Genomic DNA, 16,842 nt, shown 5'->3' with positions numbered 1-16,842 from the left:
TGAGACCTCTTCACTCCAATATCTGCCTTCATCTTTAAATGGCCTCTCTTTTGTGGTCTGTCTCAAAACTCCTTCTGCCTCTCTTTTTTCCCCCTAACCTCTCTCCCCTCTGGCTGTCACCAGATTGTCCTCTGTATTTGTGAGATTGTTTTTGATTAGTTCTTTTTGTTCTTTAGATTCTGCATATAAGTGAAATCATATGGTATTTATCTTTTCTCTGTCTGACTTCACTCAGCATAATAACCTCTAGGTCCATCCATGTCATTGCGAATGGTAGGATTTCACTTTTTTAAATGGCTGAGTAGTATTCCACTGTATATATGAGCCACAACTTCTTTATCCAGTCATCTGTCGATGGGCACTTAGGTTGCTTCCACATCTTGGCTATTGTAAATTGCGCTGCCGTGAATACTGGGTGCACAGATCTTTACGAATTATTGTTTTGGTTTTCTTTTGGATAAATACCCAGAAGTGCAATTGCTGGGTCAAAAGGTATATACATTTTTAATTTTTGAGAGACCTCCAGACTGTTTTCCATAGTGGCTGCACCAATCTGCCATCCCACCAACAGTGTCTGAGGGTTCCCTTTTCTCTGCATCCTCGCCAACGCCTATTGTTCTTTGATTTATTGATGATAGCCATTAAACAGGTGTGAGGTGATATCTCATTGAGGTTTTAATTTGCATTTCTCTGACGATTAGTGACCTTGAGAATTTTTCATATAACTATTGGCCATCTGTATTTCCTCTTTGTTGTTGAGTTGTATGAGTTCTTTATATATATTTTGGATATTAACCTCATCGGATGTATCATAAGTGAATATCTTCTCCCATTCAGTCAATTGTCTTTTCGTTTTGTTAATGGTTTCCTTTGCTGTGCAAAACTTTATTTGATGTAGTCCCATCTGTTTATTTTTTCTTTTGTTTTCTCTACCCAAGGAAATATATCCGAAAAGAAATTACTGTTAGCAATATCAGAGAGTTTACCGCCTATGTTTTCTTCTAGAAGTTTTATGGTTTCAGGTCTTACATTTATGTCCTTAATCCACTTTGAGTCCATTGTTGTATACAGAGTAAGAAGATAGTCCAGTTCCTTTTTTTTTTTTTGCATGTATCTGTCCAATTTTCCCAGCACCATTTACTGAACAAACTGCCTTTACCCCATTGTATGTTCTTAATCTCCTTTGTCATATAGTAAGTAAGCATATAGGCGTGGATTTATTTCTGGGCTTTCTGTTCTGTTCCATTGATCAATGTATCTGTTTTTATGCCAATACCATGATGTTTTGATTACTGTAGCCTTTTAGTATAGTGTGATACCTCCAACTTTTTTCTTTCTCTAGATTGCCATGGCTATTCGGGGTCTTTTATGGTTCCATATAAATTTTAGGATTATTTGTTCTAGCTCTCTGAAAAATACCATTGGTATTTTGATAGGGATTTCATTGAATCTATAGATTGCTTTGGGTAGTATAGCCATTTTAATGATGTTGATTCTTCCTGCCCATGAACATGGTATCTTATAAAGACACTTGTCATTGGATTTAGTGCCTACCTGGATAATCATCTCGTGATCCCAAACTTAGTTACATCTGTTAAGACCATTTTTCCAAATAAAGTAACATTGCAGTTTCCAGAGATTAGGATATTTAGGTATCACCCATCAGCCCACGACAAAGAGATATGGAGATATGTTTAATTATGTCTTCTAAGCTAAAAAATTAAAACTTTAAAATTTATTTGCAGCATTTCTATTTCAAAAATTTAATCAGTGCCAAACATTTTGTATTTAAGAGCATTTTAAAGAAATGAAAGAATTATTAATTCATGTTTATTGACTAAGATATATTATGGAACTTTTTCACTCTTTTGAAAAAAATCATTTCTTTTTTTAATATTTACTTATTTAATTTTGTAGCATATTTAAGTTACTACCCCTTTTGGTTTTAGGCCTCTTTCATTTTTATTTTATGTTAATTTGTGGAGAATTGTTATGCTATTAGACGGTAAAATATATGATTACATATCTAGAAACAAATAGGTATTTGTCATAATTGCCTATGATAATTGAAGTAGTAGATTTTCATTTTAAAAGAGTTATTTTAAATTATAAGTAAATTATAAAATGTCTAATTTTTAAACTAGATAGTAAAATTGTAATTCTCTGTGTTGTAGAATTTTCAACTTTTACTTACCGACTGTTCTTGACATCATTGTTTTAACTGCTGGCATAAATGGCAGATTGGGCAAAAATGATGGCAGTGTATTTTGCATTGGAAGTTCTATTTGGGCCAGAAACAGTTTCACAGTCTTGTGGAATAACTTATTTTCTTATTGCTAAAAATATGTATATTCATCCATATATAAAAAATTGGGAGATTTCAACAAATTAATTAATAAAGTTTTTTTCATCTTGTCGACACTTTCCTTCAGTTCTCAGTGAATTCCAGGCGAGTAGTTTTGCCAGAAATATGTGGTTCAATCTTCCTATTAGGATGCATACATACTTTTGACTACTAGTTGTAGCCTTTGAGGAAATTGGCTTTATTGTGAGGCAAATTTCATTCTTTTGCTTTCTTCTAAGAACCCAGAAGACATCTTTGAGTATCATTATTTTCCAGAAACACCAAAGGGACCGCATTTAAAAAGGAAGGAAAAGAGTATTTATTTAGCATCTGCTTCTTACCAAGCATCTGCGCGGTGTTTCATACTGTCTCATTTGTTCTTAAGAACAACTCCATCCATTTTATTGGCTCCATTTTTTTTTAATAGGAGAGGAAACTGAGGCACAGATTAAGTAAGTAGCCTAGGATCCCACATGTTCAAAGAGTGAGACAGATTTGCATCTAGTCTATATCACTTAAAAAGTACAGATCAGATGACAGTCACTCCAAGCTATTCATAAAAATTCCTTCCAATTTTTGTTATATCTTACATTTTAAAATAGCATTTCTGGGGTTAGTCCTGAGAGGTCCTTGGCATGGGCAGTGCAGGTAGTGATGTGTTGTGTTGTGTTGCAGTGGTCAGGGCACAGGGCACAGGGCACAGGGCACAGGGCACAGGGCACAGGGCATCGGGCCGAAAGTGAGCCTTTCCACCTAATGTGTAGTTTTATAGCCATCACCTTTGTGCCAAGGAAAAGATGACAGAAATACTAAATAATCTTACATCTTAAAATGTGTTATTAAAAAATAACCTCAGCTCTGCTTCTGAATTAAAATATGAAAATGTTGAATTAGAAGAAGGACATAAATTATAACCTCCAAAGAAAGTAAAAATATCCAGGCCATCATTTTATACTTTTAAATTTATGTGAAGGCTCAGTTTGCAGAAATGAATAATAATTTAGGTGTCCACTGCCGCTGTACCTTGTAAGATCTCAGTTATGGAATTTTAAAGGAATTATTTATACATTTTTATTTGCTCAACTGTTATAATTTTTTAATACCAAGTAAGCATTCTGGGATAATGTCTTCATGGGTCATAAAAAAACAGAAGTTGTGATTTTTTTTTGTCATCTATTTTCTTATAGTTATTATCTTAAAATTATCATGCTTATTTATTTTGATGTCAGAAAAAAGCAGCTATTGAAATAATGTTGAAAATAGCCTTTGTAACTATTCCACAGCAAAAAAAGCATTAGTCTCTAATAAATTATGTGTACTTTTTATAAGTCTCTATCTCCAAAGGATGAACGTAGGAGAGACTAGGAGAGAAAATAATCTTGATATACTTCAATTTATTTTTCTTATGAGGAGATATCTCTTGAATGCTTGCTAAATGAGTTTTTTTAAACCTTGAGTGATCTTTATAGCAAACACAAATCCTAAAATTATAATAGTCTATTTTATTTTCTTTGATATGTCTACTCCCCAGCAATAACAACAAAAAAATAAATGTTAGAAATTTTTATTTTAAAGCTAGTGTAGTACATCTTTTGAGGCAGCTTCTGGTAATAGTATGCTATTTTAATTGTGAAGCAAGATTGTCACCTAGTGGTGTTTTCAAGTAGTACATCCTTCAGAATGAGCTAAAACAGCATTTTAAAGGAAGTGCTTAACAAATCTAGGTTTCATCTTTTCAGAATTTTAATATTTTTAAATGTTTCAAATTAGATATAACTTTACAAAGGACTTTCCCTAGTACTTTTTATGATTTCCATCTTTCAGTCCTTAATGCTGGAACGAAAATTTTTTGTCTGACCTCTGGAAAGTTGAAGTTTGAGTAGTTGGCTGTTAATCGTGATGTATATCAAGGCATTTCGTAATTCTTAACATATCTGGAAGTTGTTTTTTTAGAAAAAAAGATGCTTTGGTAGTACTAAGTAAAAACATTTTTTTTTTTACTTTTTGAGTATTCATCCTTTCAGTTTTTGTGTAGGTTAATTTTATGAAACATTTGTATTTAAAATTTAAGATTTTCATGATGATTTCTTTGCTTTTGGTATTTTTATTTTTGTAAGATAACAATCTGAAAAGTTAGTGTAGAAGAAATTTAAATAGATTTTACGGTGTATGTATGGAAAAAATTTAATGTAGGTTAGCTAAGTGGTGCAAATAATATATGTTTGTGCATGAAAAGAAATCATAAAAAGTAAAAACTGAAAAATGCATTTTAAAAGGATTTATTTTTGAATAAAATAAATCTTTTACTGAAAATAGTTTACTATATTAAGATCAGCACTAAGTGATTTTACTTAGAAGTACTTTAAATGATGCATAACTTTATTTGTCTGACTCATTCATACGTAAATCATGGAGAAAATTAAATTTTAAGCTAATGTTGCTTTGAGTCCTTATTGTAATTGTTGGAATAAAGGTTGTGGTATTCACTTTGGCATAGTAGGTGGCCACTTTGCCGTAAGAAGGAAAAAAAATGGTAGAAGAGGTATTGAATTGTTAAGGGAAATGAAATAAAAAACCTCTTTTTTTCATTTTTCACCATTTATGTGCATTAGTACTCCTTCTTCTAAATTAATGTTAGTGGAATTCTGACCCTCCTGTTGGCTGTGCTTGATAGAGGTTTAGGCATGGAATTCCATGGATTCATTCTTACTGCTGGTCTACCAATTCATAGTCTTCTTGGTGATTTCTTTTACCCTTAATGTATCTATAAACTATGATGAATATATTGATTTCATCTGCACCAAGTTAGCTGAAGCAGATTTTGCGTCCAGATTCTTAGTAGCCTTGTTAACTTACTAATCTTGTTTACTCAATACGGTTAAACACTGTATTTTCCCAAATTGTATTTACAAGTGGGAATTTATAACCCATTTTCTTTTGCTTTAGAAGAGGAAATTAGCAAGTTACTATTTCAATGTCTCTAGCTGGGTATAAAAATAATAGGAAAAACTAAATGTGGGAGCAGGTATATTATATAATCTACTTAGACCGTAGGGATGGAAACAAGATTGGGAGAGTGACTAGAGAGAGATCTTCATTCACTAACTTATTTTTTAAATTATTTTTAATATCTTGGGAATTTGCAGTATGTTGCCAACTTTAATATTTTCTGAGATTAAAGATACCCTTTGATAGAAGTGATTTTTAAATTACCTGTTACATTTTATTCTCTCCTGTCCTCATATTAGTGTGGATAATTGGGATTTAGTTATCTTTATTTTCTTTGTGGTTAAGGAGGAATTCATTGATTAAATTCTCATTTTGGAACTTGAAAAACACATGTGGGCCTGTCAGTAATCTCAGTGCGGCCGCAAATAATCACGTATCCGTCAGAGACTGTGAAAACCATAAGAGACCATTCAATTTGGATTTTATTCAGAGACAGTTAAGACCGCTGTGTACCAGTCATCGTCCAGGTATCTCCTTCTTTTTTTCCCATTTGGGAAGAATGTTTTCATTCTTGGTTTTTTCGTGTGCATTTTAAAGAATTTCCATCTATCATTCGCTTAATTTGTGCGTGCAGTAATAGGTTCTGTCTTTGATTATTTTCGTAAGGATTCAGGTCTCAGTTCAGACTTGGATGGACAGACACTCATCTCTTGGATGGGTGGAGGTGGGTAGAGGGGAAGAAGACCTTTTTAGTGTTACTAGCCAATTAGAACTCCCTAAAAAATAGATGGAGGCTGGAAATCTGGTTAAAAGTAAGGATTATATATTTTTAGTTCATAAAATATTTAGGCCAACCTAAATTACTTGACACTTTTTATTATGATGTAGACAACTCTGGAAAGAACATTTTTGACATGTATAATCATGTTCCTTGCTCTCCATGAGTCATATAAAGTGACCTGATAGACATAGTTCGTTTCCTCTTTTGCTTGCAAAGAATGTCAGCCATAAATAGTATACCATTTGAGAGACACTGCACAAGGCTGCATGTCAGAGGCAGCTTGGAAGTGTACCAGAGCAAACACACAGACGGCTTTAGTAAACTAATATGATTAGTAAATAAGTGCCACGTACTGGTTGAAACCTATTTTGTTTGGCTTGCACATTGCTTTACACAAAACTAAAACCTAAAAATGAAAAGATCTGATAATAACTGTATGACATACAGTCAACCAAAGCTGAATTATAGGTGCCGCCTTTGTTGGGCAGGCACTCTTTGGTTTGTCATGGTCTTCCTCATTATGTGTTCATTGTAGCCAGCAAGTAAGTTAGACTCAAGACTTTACCTGCTCTCAGAGGAAGGGGTAAGTAAGGCACATTGGCTCTCTTTCCTCTTACTAGTGTAAGTGGTGGTGATCCACTGTCTGGATCAAATAAATGAGATTCAAATGATAGTATTTGTTTTATTACAGTTTTCTGTCAGTCGCAATCCCTGAACTATAGTTTGGTCATGTTTGTTTTATATGCCCATGTGACTTCTGAACAAGACATGAAGCTGGTTCTGGCAGTGGCACTTAGGCTGAGTGACCCCTCTCACAGAATATGTATTTATTATCTGTAATGGGAAAACTCCTCTCCCCCAAATTGGTGCATGATAATTAATTTTAAAGCTTTTACTTCTGAAGTAAAAACAGTTGCTCAAGAGTACAAATTAAGTGACTCTGAGTAAAAAGGAATTTTAACATCTATTTATGAAAAAAAAGGAAGCAATTTCTAAAATCTTATTTTAAAAATTTGAGTACTTCTTAAATTGTGATTTTAAAATGGCATTATTTGAAGGTAAAATGAATGGAAAATGTTCATCTGTTCTATATCATGCAGAAATTTAGCCCTTTAGTGCCCCGCTTGCCAATAACATATATTCTGATATATTTTTAGTTTATAATAACAATGAGTGGTTTTATAGTGTTATTTTTCCAAAATCTCCATTAGGGAGGAGAAAAAACATTTGCTTTTCCTGGCCGTTTTAGTCAACAAGGGCCCTCTGGGGTTCATTTCTTCGTTAAGGTCCTTGCCCTTGAGTTTCACATGCTCGAAGATGGCACATGGGAACTGATTATAATTTTCTTCTCGCGAGGTCCGCTGTGCACACGTGCACAGGGGTCAGATCTGGCACGCCTGCTCCACTTTTCACTTCCTTTCTTTCTCACTGGCCACTTTAAGGCTGGTGAATTTTGTGCTGTTTTGTTCTTTCAGTTACTGGTTACTGTGGTGTATCTTGCAGCCAGTTTGGGCATTTGACTTACTTTTATCACTCGTTTTATTCATTGCTTGTATTGGAGTTTTATGTGTTTACAAAAAAACCCCTGTAAATCCCAGGTTATGGTTAATTTAGATTCAGTCCTCCTGTGAAAACGGTCCAGTGTTTGCAGAAGGATGACCAAGATGTACTGGCAAGAGCTGTGAATGGGTCTCGTGTTTCTTGGTGACTGCGGAGTAAAGCTGTAAGGCACAAGACCTTTGATTTTTCAAAATATGAAGAGTGAGGAAAGGAGACGTGTAAAACTCACGAATTGAGACTGAGCCATATTTTAGAATTTGTTATATTCAGAAGACATTATTTGAAAGAAATCACAGGATGTTTGATTTATATACATGCGTGAAGTCAGATGTCCACCCCCTTATAGCTTCTGTCTTTAGAATTTTTTAGATAGAATTCCCTTTTTATATTTTGTAGAGATTGCTATTTTTATTGTTATAACAATTTTTGTATCTCTAATTATTAGTATTAGTTCCCTGTTCTTCTTTAATATATTTTGGAGCTCACTGATTGACTTTGCCTACTTGTGCTTTTGTATGTGTTGCTGAAGTATGTCGATGATTAGGAAACTGATTCGTATAGATGTTGGCTTATGTTTATGAGAAGATCATATTCCTAACATTAGCATTAGTTGTCGATAAATAAAAATGGTGTATTATATGAAAAAATTGCTGATTGGAAGTCAGGAAGCATTCTTGTTTTAACTTTGAATTGCTTAAGTTTCTATTTTAGGGCAAGATTAATTAACATATTTGGACCTTTATCTGTGAAATGGAAGAGGTGGATTTTGATTATTTTTATTTTTATTTTTTTTTTGATTTTTTTTTGTTTTATATTTCGATTTTTTTTTCAACTATTTTTAAAGATCTATTTCAGTTTATCTGGTATTCTGTAATCTTTTAATTCTACAACATTGCCTTTTTAGGAAACAAAGTATTTTATTAGACATCGCATATTATTTCCCCACGGTGTACGCGTTTTGAAAGTGCATTTTTGTAATTATTCAATTAGCATTTAACATATCACCCATATTCGTTGTGCTCTGTTGCTTTCTAAAATTGGTCTCAACCTATACTTATTTCTTCTTCGCATTCCATCGAGAAGGTTCCCGCTTGTTACCTCTAGAATGTGCACCTCACTTTTTTACTTCCATGTTTTCACTCATGCTGTTTCTTTCCAAGTGCTCTTTCTCATCCCCCAGCCACTGTGAGCCCCTTTTGTTCGTAATTACTTTGGCCTTGTATGATAGCTGTTTATGTTCCGTGTTATGCCGTATATGAGACTGTAAACTCCTTGAAGGCAAGCGTTTAATTTTCATCATTTTACTAATCTTATTACTGAGTTATGTCTTATTTTTCACATGAATAAGGGCTTAATTAATTAACATTTGTAGAACTGAGTTTGTAAGATGATTCGTGACAGTCAAAAAATTAACAGTGATAATAAGGAAATAAACAGTCATTTTGAACTAAAGCAGTGTTTTAACCAGCTATGCTGACTGCAAACATTTGTATTCCACGGTCACTTACGTAACTATTGTAAGGCCTCCCATCCATTTATTCTTACTGACTCGTCTGCATGCTCAGTGCTTCTACTTTTTTCTCTGTGACCCACTTAACTACTTGCCTTCAATTCATCATTGTAGTTTAGCACTGCCGTGTTCTTAAACTTTTAATAGTATCTAATTCGTTAACACATTCTTGCTTTGATGTATATATCTCCTTGATTTTATTCATAGGCTTATCAACTTTAACCTCCTGTTGTTCTTTTACACTCTTCAATTTACATTTTTCACTTGCTCTTTTACTTTTGAGAAATCATCTGTTCTGTTTCCTAAAGGCACACGCTCTTTGGTTGCTGCCTCCAAGTAGAGTTTATATTAACAAGTGTCTTTGACTCAGTCTAATGTTGCAGGTTGACGGAATTGCCGGCCATCTGGAATGAGCTCGACTTACCTCTGTCAGACTCGTATTCCCGTATCTTTTTAGTGGGAGAATGCCCGCAGTGGCCATGCTAGCACCGACCCTACAAAAGGCTAATGGGCTTCTTTACAGTGGACTTTTGGGGGGATAATACCCGAATTGTAGGATTTGTCAAAGAATTTCAAAATGGCCATGTTGGGCATGGATGAATGGTAGAGATGATCCCCTCCAACCCTCACATTCTGTAATATTGAATTCGTTATTGTCTGTGACAGATGTATGGTTGGTTTGGACTAGATAAAAGAACAAAGGGCAATAAAACCATGACTAAAAAAAAACTGAAAAGTGACAGATAAAGTAAAAGACATACGGTAAAAAGTTGCCTGTCTTGGGAACATTATGGTACAAAAAAAAGTGGGAGGGACTTGAGAAGACAACATGAGAAGGTAGCATAGGAAATTTTTGTTGGATAAGTTCAAAACTATATTGCTTTAGGTTCTGTTTTTATAGCACATCTCAATCTCTAAGTGCTTACTGTATTACCAAGTGTTTAAGTCAGGTATTATGTTTGTATAATTGTAAAGAGTAGCTTATACATTTCTTAAGGAGTATGTCGATGTTTCAATGGAAAGCATATGGATAATTGTATTGCCACAATCTCTCTTTAAGGATACAAAAAAGGAAAAATGTGTATTGTCCATTCTCTTCTATCAGAGATAGTAAATAAACAGGGAATATGCAGGACTCTTTTTTTTTAGCAGCATTTCATAGCAGAGAACAAACTTGCATGTTGATTTAAAAATAACTTGAGTTAATTTTGATTTTAGAAAATATTAAGCTATTTATTTTATTTTAACAGGTATCTTTCAGACGAAGGCATTGAAGCTTGCACAAGTTCTCCTGACAAAGTCAATATAAACGACATCATCCTGATTGCTCTCAATGTAGGTTTTGTTTATTAATTTAGAAACATTTTTAGTCTGGGAGCTATATTTATGAAAAACGTTTCATAGAATAAGCTAGATTTCGTAAGTAATATGGAATAATAAAAATAGCGCTTATTTTTATTGTCCATTTTAAATTACGGTGATGTTTGCTGAATTTGTTAATCTCATATCAACTAATTATTAGAAATGTATGTTTCTTTTAATATCTATTAAATAGAATCCAATGAAAAAGGAAAAAATGCAATGAAAACTCTATATTTAACCCATTGATCAATTATAGAATTTCATAACATATACAGTACCTATATAATAGCAATAAAAACTGATCATATTCATTAAAACAAATTGTCATTTAATTAATATAGGAACTCTAGTTAGGTTATAGTTTTTTGACAGTTGTATTTAGTATTTCAAATTAACTTATCTTATTGGTATAAATAATGCATATTGTAGAACACTTTAGAAAATACAGAAAAAAAAATGAGAAACTTAAACCTACTTGTAATTACTGTTCATGTTTTGGTATGTAGTCTCAATCTTTTTCCCTCCACCCACCTCAGTAGCTGTATCTTTCCCATAATTGGGATTGGCTTTTGGAGTTTTTGAAGAGTTATAAAAAATTGTTTGAGATATAGATGTAAGTAAACAAATATTCTTTTATCAATCTTGCAGTTACCCCAGTGGGACTTTTCATATTGCCTTTACAATAACAATTTATTAATAAAATTTATATATTATGATGCATAATTAAATTGATAAGAGAAATACCGTCTAACAGAGTCATCATATTACTGCAAAATAGGTATAACATAAAGCAGAAATAGCAGCAACTGGTAACATTGAAAATATAAATATAATTAAATTTAGGTTTAAACAGATAAAAATTTCTTTTGAAATCTCGTTTCTTTCCAATTTCTCTGAATTTTGTTCAGTAAGGCCAACAGGATCTGTTTTTTGCTTCTGAGCTAAGTATTTAAGTTTTTAATAAACAGACTATAAATTTCGTAAAGAAGCATTCGTTAGAAAATATGCAGTTTATCTATGACTACAAATGGAAAAATTCCCCACTTTAACTTTCTTTGACTTGCACCCAAATTAGTGAATTCTGATTTCAAAAAATGTGAAGAAGTCTACTTTATTTCGTTTTTTATTTAAATATCCTACAGATGATAAAAAAGAGATTTTGTGACAATCTCCCGTTCCTCTTTATTTTTCTTATTTATAAAGTTAGGTAAATAGCAATGAACTGTTTATAAGTGGGTATGAAACTTAAAATAAAACCAGTCAAGATGAAGTATTTGTCCTATGTACGTAAGAGATACATGATGGCCATTATCTTAATGAATTAATTTGTCTTTATAATTTTTTCTAAAATATATAGTTGAATACTCCAGTCCAAGCTGTCATGCCATATAACAGGAAAAAAAAAAAGCTAAACTTCTAATTAGGATAAAGTCTACACCAAACAAATAATTTACTTTTCAAGTTTATCACCTTTAAATAAAATTTGGCACTTACAGTATTTCTGTTGGCACTTACAGTATTTCTGTTGAATTTTTTTCAACTTTTACTGATTGTGGGATGCCAGCCTAGTTGAGAAAGACTTGTGTTATTGACCCTTATTGTATATAACTTATTACATAGCGGGAGAATAATCCATGCACAAGCTTTCTAATGTTCTCTTCCCCCGTAGGGGAAAGGCTGAGCTTAGTCCTTTATCCAGCAATGAACAATGCAATAATATATATGTATAGTGTTTCTCCTCCCCAAAAGCAAGTGTTCATCATAAATCACATTGTTTAGACAAATCATCTAGGCAGCGAACCACATTAGGAAATGTTTCAAGTGCAAATTTCCCACATGCCAGCCTAGGGCCAACCTTGTGAAAGTGGCCCTTCTAAAGATAGTATGCTGCCTCAGACCTGCTAAGTAAATATTTTCTGTGCAGATTTTTATGTTGAAAAAGAATGTTCTTAATTTTTTACTCCGTGGAATGGGGAACAAGAATATTGAGAAATGACGTTGAAATTCGGCATATAGTTTTTTTGGTGCAAATACCTGAATTATTCAGAAAAAAAGTAAGTGATAGACCAGTCTCAAATTACTGAAGACTGTGTATTAGTAAAAATTTAAAAACTTTTTTTTCTTTTAAGATTCTGTATGATATAAAATGATTTGCCAAAAGGTTTTCTGTCAGACTTACTGAATAAATAGTTAGGAATTGTTTGGGATATTTGTATGTTATATAGCTTTGTTATGTTACGGGTATCATGGTCTATAGAATATTGTGTTTTCATGTCTCTGTGTATCAAGGTTATTTGGAATTCAGTTGTCAAAAATGTATACTTTTATGTAAGAGTAGTCATTTAGTTTTAGATCGTGGCATTAATTTTTTAGTAAGACTGTAGTTTACATAAAATCAGGCTTTAGATTTTAGTAGAAAAGATCTAGTAAGTTAAAAATTTACCTAACGAAATATGACCAGAATATATATATATCCATATATATGTGTTCAACCTACTAGTGCACTTTAAATAACATATGTATGGGATTGTGTTATTTGAAAAGATTGATTATACGCGTAGATCTCATAATCAACTAAAAGACATTTATTTAAATTTTGTTCCACAAACTTTAGGTCTTTTCATCTTTTGTTTGTGAGATTAAATCGACTTTTCTCTAAAATTATATGTTAATAATAATATTTTTATTTTAGACAGACTTGAGAACAATTGGCAAGAAATTCCTCCCCAGTGACATCAATGGTGGAAAGGTAGAAAAGGTAAAGAAAAATGTTAACTTCCTAAGTTATGCTAACTACAGTAAATATGAACATCTACTAAATTACTGGAATTATTTTTTGTCAATTAGGACTTCAACAGCAAAATGTTTTAGAGACGAACAGGTCAGAGTCATTGTAGTGATTTCGAATACACATGGAAAATTATTAAAACAAACTTTTAAACTTTTGGTGACTATTAAACATTTAAAAAATTGTTTTAGGAATTGTAACTATGGCACACTTGCATGTGACATTAGAGGTTAGAGCTCAAGATAAGAACCTTTTTGTATTTTTTTATTTTAGTTACCTGTTACCATGTTTATTTAATGAACTTATTAATATAAAAATATAAGATAGAGAATATTAGGAGTAATTTGACAAAGCCATGCATTTGATTATTTTTATTGTTTTGCATTATATATATGTGTGCATGTGTATGTGTGTGTATATATATATTCATGTTAGAGTTTTTTTCACTGGTCTTTTTAAAATACATAGTTTTTCAATACCAAATAGACAGTCTTTTACTTCTTACTTGTTTGTACTCAATTTCTTCTATTTATTTGAAAATATATGTATATTGTGTCAGCCGAGAATTTTCTATGTGCTATTGGTCACTTTTTAACTATTAGCTAACATCATTATCCATGTTTAAATAAATACTTTCAACGTGTATGTTTTGTATTTAAATAAGTATTCTTATCATTTTAACACTCAGATATTTACAATCGTTATTGCACCTCGGATATGTTAAATTTTAGATAATTTAAAAGGTCTATAATGTAACAACATATTTTTCACATTTCTAAATATTAGTTCATTTCTACAATATATGGTAATCATTTAACTGGAAAGAACCATATTAGAGAGTTTTTAATCTCTAGTTTTTGAGGCAGATACTCAGAGAACAGGTGCTATCAACTCAGCCATTTATTTTAATGTTTAACAACACTCTGTGTCAGCAAAGTTTAATTATATTTTCATCTAAATTTCATATTCTACAGTTAAAGTTCATAAATGTCTTTATCTTCCTTCCCTTAGGGGAAATGGAGAACGTCTGGTTACCTTCTCTTGAGAATAATTCTCCATATACCTGAAGACTTTTACATGTCACTGCCACAGGTTTCTTTTTGCTAAAGCCATTTATCTTGGTTCCTTTGTGTATTCTCAGTCTTCAGCTTTTCCTTCAACTTAATTGTTCTCAGAGTCCTCTCCAGCTGCTTTACATTTTTTTTTTTTCGACTATAGTAGTTCTCAGGCTTCGTTGTACACTGGAATCACTCTGAGGCCTGGCTCAAACACAGAGTGCCAGCCCCCATCCGTCCCCCCAGTTTCTGATTCCATCGAACTGGGATAGAGCCTGAGAATTTGTATTTTTGACCAAGTTAGGATGTTCATTCTGCTGGTCCAGGAAGCATACCTAGTGCACTGCTGGTTTAGGCAACAGTCTTAGACAGGTCTGATAAATGCAAAAATTCTTGACAGGAACAGTAGCTAACATCAGAGCAATATCTGTACACCCTTACACTAGCTTACTTAAAGAAATTTGAAGCTTTCTGGATTTCTGGTTTTCCATTTTCTCTCTATGTGTCTTTAGGGATTTGTAGCACAAATCTAAGGCTTACTCTTTTAAAGGTTTGCGTTTGAGCTCTTTGGAGGGTCCTGGGGTTCCCCAATATGAGACTTTTCTCTGCTCCCTCCACCTTCTCAGAGCACTTTTTCCTTTAAAAAGTTTTGCACAGTGGGATCCTTAAGATTTCTTTGAATGTATTTGAATGTAGCTAACAATAAAAAACAATGTAAAGTCTTTGCATGTAGCACTTTCTGTGCCAAATTTTATCCTTTAAAATATCCTTAATGCTAATGTGTCTTTTTACATAAAATGAGAAGATATGAAATAAGCCCTTTTCACATGAAACAAGTTGAGCTGGATGCCCTCCCTCTGCTCTTCCTCTTTGATTATATTGTCCCTTTCATTACCCCCTCCTAGCACCTAGTCTACTTCTCGTCATGGTGCCAGTGAAGATGTTTTGAAAAATAATTTTAATAGACGTTTTAGAAGCCGATGCACAGAAATTGCTCATTTTATTTGCTTTTAGTTAAAACTCCATATATTATATAAAACTATAACTACTTTTAGGCCAAAGTAAATATTTAAGGAATATATTTTGACATGAATGGAATTATTTGTGCTTTTTTATAAAATAAGACTAATGCAATTAAAGCTGCTTTGTCTTTTATTTATTGGAATACCTTATTAACCAGTATTTTACTGTGTTAGTGGTGACTGAATCATTATGAAGACATGACTCCAGTCACTAGATTATGTATGTTGTAGTTCTGGTTCAAAATAAAAATTTTTAAATAAATTTGTTTTCATCTTTTCATAAGAGATAGGGCAGCATTTAGTAAGAAGGGTATTTAAGTGGGGAATCTGTCTGTCCCTAGAACATGCCAGATTTTGGTATAAAATCATATTTTTTAGTTTTCCTTTTTATATTAAAAAATGAAAGAATAAGTGAAGGGACTGATGACATACTCGAAAGATACAGATTTTAGCATCTTTGGGCTGGACTTAAATCCTGATTTTTCTGCTTATTTGGTTTTATGACTTCTACAAGTTACTTCATCTTGCTAGATTTTAGTTTTCTTATCATTCAGATAGCTCCTTTATGACATTGACTAATTAAATGAGATAATGTACTAAACATGGTACAGTGCATATGGCAAGGATGGAGGATTATGAGCAGTTTAGGATGGTGTTTTGTCCTGGAGGTCTAAGAACATATTAATCCTTTTTACTCCCTTGGGTATCTCATTACTGAGAGATCTCCAAGGGAATCCAGTAAATGAAGTTGGCAAATGGATGCTTCATTATTGGTTGGGTTTTGGCCCCCAGCCCTAATGCAGAGCTCTGTTGCTTGAGCTAAGTCCATGTAAGTGTGATGAAGTCAAAGCAGACGCAAAGCCCTCCTCTGTTTCTACTAAGTTCCAAGCCTTCCTGTGATACTACCATTTTTAGGAGAGAGAAAGCCAACAGGAAACATGAGGATTAGAGAGCCCCAATATTTAAGAAGCAAATACTTAAGAAGCAAGAGGCAAGAAGAGGCCTTATTAGGAGCAGCCTCCATCAGTCTTGTGTGGTCCACTCGCTAGGACCTCGGCCATCTGCCTTCCTATCACTTTGGGAGCTCATTCACTAGGTCTCAGGACCCCCACAGTGCACTGGAGATTCTCCAGGATAGAGTGTGATCCTCTTTGAAAGGCAGATTAAAGTAGTGTAGAGAGGAGTCTTCAGACTTCCTTCCCTGAGGGGCCAAAAATAAATGCTTGCATGGTGTGCGCTGTGACAATTAAGAAGACTTAGATAACACCATTTTCAGCATTTGGGAATTTGAGAGTGGAAGACTGAAGAGCTAATTACTATGTGATCAGGTAAGAAAGATTGTGGGTCCATAGTTAGGGAGAAGGTAGTTAATCCTAGACACATTGAATTTATGTCTCTTCTAAGACAGTTCTGGGGCATTCAGAGGGTGGTGTTATCTGGAGTTTGAAACTAAAGTCTATTAATTATCACC

At 33.2% G+C, this 16,842-nt stretch overlaps 1 protein-coding gene across 3 annotated transcripts in view; it reads left to right on the top strand.

The window, feature by feature from the left end:
• The window catches only part of TDRD3 (tudor domain containing 3), a 135,786-nt gene that overhangs the window by 30,552 nt on the left and 88,392 nt on the right, over positions 1-16,842 (top strand). For 2 of the 3 annotated variants that reach the window (XM_025049012.1, XM_025049013.1), the window contains exons 2-3: positions 10,395-10,479; positions 13,203-13,264. The gene's annotated coding sequence lies outside the window, so the exon portion shown is untranslated. Of the gene's footprint in view, positions 1-10,394; positions 10,480-13,198; positions 13,265-16,842 lie in introns of all 3 variants that reach the window. The other variant, XM_006914938.3, reaches the window with a different exon arrangement.

This window comes from Pteropus alecto, unplaced genomic scaffold (genome assembly GCF_000325575.1).
Source record: "Pteropus alecto unplaced genomic scaffold, ASM32557v1 scaffold35, whole genome shotgun sequence".
NCBI lineage: Eukaryota > Metazoa > Chordata > Mammalia > Chiroptera > Pteropodidae > Pteropus > Pteropus alecto.
This window is presented reverse-complemented; position numbering and strand designations above follow the sequence as displayed.